Consider the following 8,633-nt stretch of genomic DNA (forward strand, 5'->3'; position numbering starts at 1 on the left):
AACATCTGAAAATTTAAATGACAGTTTGAGTTTGCCGTTCTCAGAGCAGCAATACAGACCCCCACAGTTGACCTCTGTGACCCCCACACGGGAGGAGAAAAATTAACCAGTTTTCCTGTTCCTGGTCATGATCCAGACCCCTGCTGGAAAGTGCAAATGCCTGGACATCAAGTGAGAGCAGAATTGGACGCAGTTGTAATGCCCAACCCCCCCCGCACCCCCCAAAATTAAAAACCACCTGACATTGACTGTCTGGACTCACACACGAAGAATGACCAGTTGGTCAAGATACCAGAGCTGCCTGTGAAACTTCTCCAACAAGAGTCAGTGCTTTCAGAGGCGGAGAAGATAATTCTGACTGTAGGGGGAGGGTGGATATAAATATGGTAGATGCCACTGTTCTAGCCCTTGTGCCTACAGCTCTTATATGGTTAAATTAATGTCTCTTATTCTCTCTCTCCCTCTCCCTCAATCTGCAGAGAACAGTTTTCACCTTTGTACAGATCCTGGATCAGGAGAAAAATCAAAAAAAAAATCAGGAAGACATTTTGAAACGAGTGAAGAAAGGAGCTGAATTCTTGGGAGAGGAATGTGCACCATGGGCTGTAGGGAGTGAAGTGTTAGTACACACAGAGCTGCAACTTGAATAATTTCTCCAGTTGGGAATGGAGTTCTGGAACATAAATCTGCTATTATGTCGAACAACCTGTTTTGTTCAACAATTATATATTAAACATTTTTTACATTCTCAGTTTCTTTAAAAGTTGCTGGCTGGGCAGATCTTTTTACTATGAGGTGCAGATGGCTGGGAGGGAGTCTTCAGTAGGAGGCCGCATGTTTGACTGGTTGTCGTAATTGTCTATGCCAATCTTTTCATTGCCCACTGAGGGCACTGAGCCTGAGCCCTAACATGTATTACCTGTTGAGAGTCACTGGCAAAACCTTTAGGGGGTAAAATGTCATCACTAGGATGCATCGTCTTGAATATAATTCTGTAACTAATGATATCTGTTTTGTTTTCTGTGGATAACATTGGAATATTTCCTCTGGTCGCTCACTGTTCAGAGCAAAATTCTAAATAAACAGATTTATGATTTCACTCGAAATAGCAATCAGAGGAAATCTTCCCACTATATGTTATAACACTTTCCACGTTCCAAATGTACGGGTGGATAGTGACCATCATCACTCTGTCATGGAGTAAACGCATCTATTTTAATCCTTTTGTATCTGGGTGAGGGCAGGGTGCAGGAAAAAGAAACTTTTGCATCTGTGTCTCACGACCTGTGAATGGTCAGGTGCAGTCTGATGAAGACTTTCTTTTTTTATACGTGTGTGTAGAGCAGTGGTGGTGTGTCCAGAATCTCTCAGTGTGCATCGTAATGTCAGCTCGGATCACATCCAGTCAGCAGAATGCATTTTTCTTTGTGATGCTAGAGTTGCAGAAGTATTTCAGTTGTAAATTTAAAATAGAAAAATGAAGTTTTTTTTAAAATATCTTTTACGAAGTAATATACATTTTGTAGTCAAAACGGCGTAAGAGAGAGATCCCTACAACTTACAGTGCCACCCGCAAAATCTCTCCGTTGTTGAGCTTTTTTTAAAAAAAATTGCTGTGTGTTAACTATCTAAGATTTATTGAAGTAACAAAAATGTGCTTTTCATCCTCTCCCACTGGGCAGTTTTCCCAAAGTGGCTTCCTTGGTTCTCAGAATACACTGCAAACTTACTTAGCTGAGCTCAGTGCTGCTCCACATCACTGCTACATTAAGGAAAGAAAATCTCCCTGGACGTATCATTTTTTAAAGTTAATAAAAATAGTAGCAAGGGGCCATGTTTACAATGATCAGTTTAACTGGCTTGAAGTGTGAGAGAATAAAATGTTAAGAATTACTGGGAACCTGTTAGCACCAATTTTGGGGGAACAGATAATGCAGTAGACAGTCAAATCCCCCCAAAATATATCAAAAGAAATTGAGACTTTGTTGAGTCTTCTTATTTCTCCAGGACCTCCACATTATCAAACACATTGCCACAACACTGGCTGCAGTTCTACCACTGTTGGGTGATGAGAAATGTTAAAGGGTTAACATGAAGCCACCAAAATCCTTTTGTTTGTGCAGCAAGTCTGGCACTTGCCACTAGATGTCCTTAGTGCACTCTCTGAATACTATATGCTATAGAAATACAGTATGTGTCGGTGCCATCTGGTGGTGAAAAGTTAGTACTGCAACCATTTGCTTGCCCCTGGCTCTTCTGATCCCTAGACTAGTGGTTGTTTTGAGTTTGTGCGCAGGTATTGCCTGCACATGCCCAGCTTTCGTGATGTTCATTTTAGCAGCTCTAAGACCAAGAGGGCTAAAAGACTGAACAACATATTGTGCAATAATGGCTTTAATGGTGACAGGATGGAGGTCAGTGAAATTGTCCACTATTAGTCATTTTGACTGGAATCTGAGTTTTTTTTAGGTGCTTGATTGGAAGTTGCTGCGTGGGAGTTCATGCAGTACAGACCATGAAGGATTTGTAAAGAGCAATTGAGACTAACTGATTACTGCAGAAAAGTTACTGACCAATCAAGTGATTCGCTTCAAACCCTACCTTGATGGCGTTGTGTTGCACATGCAGCGTCCATGGTGAGAATCTCTGAAGTTTGGCCGTGAGTCCTGTGCAGCTCGATTTTCTTTCAGACCCTGAAGCAGGCTAGACCTCTGTTTTCAAGTTTTTGATTTAAATTTTTTAGTACTTTTCAATGTGGAGAGTTGGAAATGGGAATAGCATAACCATTCTGGGACTTGCAGCTGGGTTGGCACCTGCTGGCTTGGTGCTACTACAGTTGGTGCCAACACCCGGAGGAAGGGGTGGTGGGGGGAGGGACGCAGGAAAAATGATGGATGAGCTTTAGCATTCCACGTAGAATTTGAATCTTTCTTCACTTGGGACAGTTTTCTGTTTTCTTTTTAAAATGGAAAAAAATAATTTTTTTTAGTTGTACCAATTTAAGGACAAAAGGAAGATTTGTCGGTGACTTTGTATTGTGCTTGTGCGTTTACTGTGAAATAAAAAAAAATAAAACTATTGTAAGTGTTTTCTTTGTAGCTTGTTACTATGTATATTTTAGTGACACAAAATACGCTCCAATGCATTAAAATGTAGATTCCTGATACCTTGCTGTCTTTTTTTTAAGAGCTCCATATGTCGAGGAACGGCCTACAGTTGTGTGAGGCATTTTCAACTGTCCTTCCAGAACATGGACCTAATGCATCTACCCCTCCAGCAATGGATTGAAGTGTTGGGGAGTCTGAGACTGGCACACTCCCTTCAATTTTTGTGCCATGTGCCCTGTTTTACAGCACAGTGTGGTCACAAATCTGATCTTTACTAAAGCTAGGCACCTCGATAGCCCAGTGGATTACAAACACTTTTTTTTCATTTCTCAACCTGGATTCAAAACCTGGTCCAGAGAAGAATGGATGGAAATGATTGTAAAGCAGCATGAAATGGGGATCTGGCATGCACTAACCAGATTCAAGATTTGTTCAACCAGGGCATTACAATTTAAAAGGGAAGGTAGGGAGAGAGAATTAATGTCAGAGCTGAGGGGGGGATAAAGTTTTATTGCTGGGTTGAAGGTAGTTATTAGGCTTTGGAAATCCATGTAAAAATAGATTAGGCTTTGGTACAATTACTGGAAATGGATTACTAGTACAGATATAAAATTTGGATTGTTCAGGCAAATATTAACATCAACATATATTAATTTGTTCATCAAGTTTTAGTTTTCAGGAGGCACAATTCCCTACCAGTGCCCTGGAGGTACAACGACTGGCACTTATTTGGCAATTGCACCGCCCATGAGTCTCGGTGTCATGAGAGGCATTGGATTGATAAGGAGTGTTCATGTAATTGAAGCCTTATGTTGCATATTTCTTGACTTATCTTGTGACGTGGCATAAAGTGGTTTATATTCAGTGCTCAGGAATGCTGATGGAAACAATGGCCCCGATTTTAACTGCCCCCACCTGGTGGAAACTGGACGGTGGGGGCAGTTAAAATAATGCAAGTCACTTACCCCTCTGATCCCGTTGCCTTCCTGCCGTGTCCTGATATTAATCTGCTCTTTTGAGCAGGACCCCTGCAGGAAAGAAACAGGGTCCTACTTTAAATATGCAGATCGGGTCCGATGAGGTCATCAGGACCCGATCTGCAATTTCGACCTGATGTCAGAGCCGGGAGGCAGTGTCTGCTCCCCCATCAGGTAAAACCTGTCAGGAGCTGAGTCCTGGGCCAGAAGAAGTTTTAAAGTTTTATTTTAGGCTTCCTTGAGGGGCAGGTGTGCTCCTCTGGGCCCCACAAGGAAGCCTTGGGCCTCTCTTGCGCCGGGCCAATCCCTCTCGATCTCTGACAGATCCTTCCCCATCCCAATCGTGGCCACAGGCTGCCCCCTGCCTCCCCTCCCAATCGTGGCCCCAGGCTTCCTCCCCACCCCCCATCCTGATCGTGGCAAGACGCTGCTTTTCCCCCACCTCCCGATCCCTGCTGCCATCCTTCCACCCCCCCCCCCCCCCCCGCCCCACTGACTGCCGGAGACTGTTCACACTGGTCTCCGGCTGAGGCCTGCTGCCGCTAGATGCACATTCCCGCTTGCCAGTCAGGTAGTCAATCTGGCCGGTTGTCAGGCGGAACTCTGTATAGATTTATTTAAATGAAGCCTGCAGTTAAGATTGGCAGGGCCTCCACATCCCCAGCCTTGCCGGGTTTGTCGCTTGCTACTGGGCTCCCTCACATCCTTCCTGCTCCCCCGTGAAAATTGTTGGAAAAAGAGTTAAAAGTCAAACTTTCAATAAATGGCTCAGTAAAAGTGTGCACTTGTGCATTGACTGAATGTAAATGAACTTTCTTTTCTGATTCTGCCATGCTCATGTCTTGGTTAATTAATTCTCCAATTAATTTGGTCTCACCATTTGGATGGAGTTAAAAAGGGAATTGATTTTCAATGACCATCAAACTGGTCGAACTCATAACTGCACAGCATGTTGCTGTGACAATGTTGCTTCATGTAAGGAGGAAAGACCTCAAGGACAGCACTATAATTGGCCTCAGCATCTTTGATTCAGGGAAGAGAAAATCAAACAGGGTTCCCAATCGTGCTCACTCTCCAGTAACCTGTGCACATGTGTGGAATCAAGTGAGAATAGCCTGAGTCTGGCTATGATGCACACAGTGGTCGAACTGCCTGCAGCCATTCACTATCGAACCTCATATATGAATGTGGCCACGTCGATGAAGCACAGGAGAGTGACTGGCAAGGAGTTAAAACCTTTGGGAGAGGAGAAATAAAAGTCATATGGAAAAAGAAACATACACTTGTCAGTTGATCAACATTATTAAGTGAAAGTGGACTAAAAATGGAACTTCTGATAACAGTGCATATTTGCTGTGGCCTTTGGCCATTCTCAAATTAATTTAGTTTTGATATTTCGATGGAGTTAAAAGTGGAATTGTTTTGCGGTTATGTTATACGTTGAATATATATATATATAGGGATCTATTACAAAATCCTCCAAGGCTGGCATTGTATTAGGCAGCGAATTAACTGTCTTGCTGGTGGCTTTTAATTGAGAAACCTGGTGAATGGCAAAGGTCCATGGTGTAGGACGCCACCAAGGATGAAAACAGTAGAAGAGAAGACAAATCTGATCAAGAAGTAACGGCTGGCTTGGGTTTTAAAAGCCTCCAGATTTTGGGAGTTGGAAAAACTGAAGATGATAAGGAGTTCCACAGTTTTGAGGTCCTGGCAAAGAATGAGTTGGAATGGGAACTGGTTTAGTAAGTTTTGATTTCAACAGGGACCAAAACCATGTGGCTAGTGTATGGATATTAGTAGAACCCTGGAACTGAATGACTACTTTAAACAGTCATTTGTTTGCTCCTTATACATGCACACTTAAGTGGTTCAAAAACGTTTTGAGATGCCTCTGTTACACATCAAGCGTCACATATGCAAGTTTCTGCATCACACTTTAAAAGAAAGGAATAACAAGGAAAAAGAAAGCATGTCACTTTTTTGCTGGTTTCTTCTAACCCTGGGGAGTAGCTGAGAATTTACAATGTACAAAGACACAATTACCATCCAATTGATCTCAGGATCTACCTGAGCAATTAGACACTAGCTGATCTCAGGCCATATCTACACAGCAGTTAAGATTATGTGGCCTTAAAGGACACATCGTTACACACAGGTGCACCTAGCAGCTGACGGTTTACCATTTCCTTGTCATTTGTAAAGGTACAGGTAGGTTAGGCACTGATTCCTTTTAAGCTTTTAAAAGTGGGTGGTACAATGGGTTAGAACCCAGGCTTTACAGCCCAGACCGATGGAATGACAGTATCAGTTTGCTGGCTATAGAATGTCCTAAGTGAAAGAAGTTTGGATAATTTCAATGCAGTCCCTCATGGACATAGGACCACAGCAAAAAACTGCCTCTAATTTGGCATCTCACTCAGAGAGGTGTGTAAGGACTGGAAATATAGGTGGAGCTTTTCTAAGATTGGAGCTGAGGAATCGTGCAGAGAGCCTTACTCTGGTTCTAATCTTGCTATATTTGACCTGCTTGACACTGGGTGCTCAAACTGTAAAGTGTCTCGCTCTCAGTGCTAAGATCCTTCACTATGATGAGCACAAAATTCACTAACAATAGTTTTAAAAATAAGAGATGTTCATCAGAGCCCTGAGGGGCTGTGGCACAGAATAGTAGAACTTGAGAATGCACCCATGGTTCTTTACTTACTCAAGTTTCTGGTCTCTGTTGTATCACTTTGGGGTTGTGCATACTAGAAACCAGTTATCTCCTACAAGCTAAGAATTGGACAGAGGGAGAGCTTGGACAATCCTTGTGTATCTTCTGGTAGCCAGTTTCAGAAGCATAATGCAGAAGTATGAGAGTAGCTGGCCACTCTTTTTCTTTTGTGGGTAGCATGGGGAGACCCATACAAGAGAAAGAGGAAAAAATATAACTTATAAAGTTTCAGTTAGTACCAAATAATCTCATACATCGAAGGCAATAATCCAGGACAAAATTAATTGGCACTTGGAAAAATATGGATTAATAAATGAAAGCCTGCACAGATTTGTTAACGGCAAATCGTGTTTGACTAACTTGATTGAGTTTTTGATGAAGTAACGGAGAGGGTTGATGAGCGTAGCATGGTTAATGTGTATATGGACTTTCAAAACGTGTTTGATAAAGAGTGAGGAGGAAAGTAACAGACTTCAGGAGGGTGTAGACAGACTGGTGAACTGGGCAGATACATGGCAGTGAAGTGTGAAGCGATTCATTTTGGTAGGAAGAATGAGGAATAATTACAAACTAAATGGTACAATTTTAAAGGGGGTGTAGGAACAGAGAGACCTGGGGCAGTATGTACACAAGTCTTTGAAGGACAAGTTGAGAAGGCCGTTAAAAAGGCATATGGGACCCTTGGCTTTATAAATAGAGGCATAGAGTACAAAAGCAAGGAAGTTATGCTAAACCTTTATAAAACACTGGTAAGGCCCTAGCTGGAGTATTGTGGCCAATTCTGGGCACCACACTTTAGGAAGGATGCCATGGCCTTAGAAACAGTGCAGAGGAGATTTACTAGAATGGTATCAGGGATGAAAGACTTCAGTTACATGTAGAGACTAGTGAATCTGGGGTTGTTCTCCTTAGAACAGAGAAGGTTAAGGGGAGATTTGATAGAGGTGTTCAAAATCATGAATGGTTTTGATAGAGTAAATAAGGATAAACTGTTTCCAGTGACAGAAGGGTCAGTAACCAGAGGGCACAGTTTTAAGGTAATTGGCAGAAGAACCAGAGGCGACATGAGGAAAACATTTGTACGCAGCAAGTTGTTATGATCTGGAATGCGCTGCTTGAAAGGACGGTGACAGCAGATTCAATAATAAATTTCAAAAGGGAATTGGATAATTACTTGAAGGGGAAAAATTTGCAGGGCTATGGGGAAAGAGCAGGGAAATGGGACCAATAGGATAACTCTTTCAAAGAGCCGGCACAGGTGTGATGGGCCAAATGGCCTCCTTCTGTGCTGTATCATTCTATGATTCTTGGATACAGCAGGACTTCTCCAGTCAACTATTTTGTTGTTTTATGTATCCACATTTGACATCTGGCAGCCATATGTGAATTTTTTTTCTCATGTAATGCATGGTTCTGTTGGACATTAGTGCCAAATATGATTTTCTTTGGGAAAGTTTGAGCTTTCTTTCTGTCCAGTGCTCTTCCAGTGGCCGGGGTAACATCAGATTAATTTCAACTTTCTTGGGGAAACTGTTCCAAGTCCACTGTAAGCTGCGTCAACTGCTTAGGATACTCAAAATCAGTTGTCTTGTTTGGAGAAGCTTTATCTTTGGAAGTATTTGCTCAGTGACGGTGAGTTGGTCATATACTACTGCCCAAGATACATCCTTTATCTTTATTTCATTCACTATGTTCACAGTGATTTTCACTGATGTCATAAAGATATGTTATGTCACTGTAGTTACCTTGCTCCAATACACTGATGATGTCACAGAGCTACAAAAGTAACACTGTGGTGGTAACACTTGCAGCCCAAAGTGTGAACAAGGGAAG

The 8,633-nt window shown here is 42.3% G+C and overlaps 1 protein-coding gene across 2 annotated transcripts in view; it reads left to right on the forward strand.

The window, feature by feature from the left end:
- LOC137327881 (cleavage and polyadenylation specificity factor subunit 6-like) overlaps nt 1–3,079 on the forward strand; it is a 59,152-nt gene extending 56,073 nt beyond the window's left edge. For both annotated transcript variants that reach the window (XM_067993770.1, XM_067993771.1), the window contains one exon: nt 480–3,079. The gene's annotated coding sequence lies outside the window, so the exon portion shown is untranslated. The remainder of the gene's footprint in view (nt 1–479) is intronic.
- Nucleotides 3,080–8,633: the final 5,554 nt, after the last annotated feature.

Source organism: Heptranchias perlo, chromosome 12 (genome assembly GCF_035084215.1).
Source record: "Heptranchias perlo isolate sHepPer1 chromosome 12, sHepPer1.hap1, whole genome shotgun sequence".
Classification (NCBI taxonomy): domain Eukaryota; kingdom Metazoa; phylum Chordata; class Chondrichthyes; order Hexanchiformes; family Hexanchidae; genus Heptranchias; species Heptranchias perlo.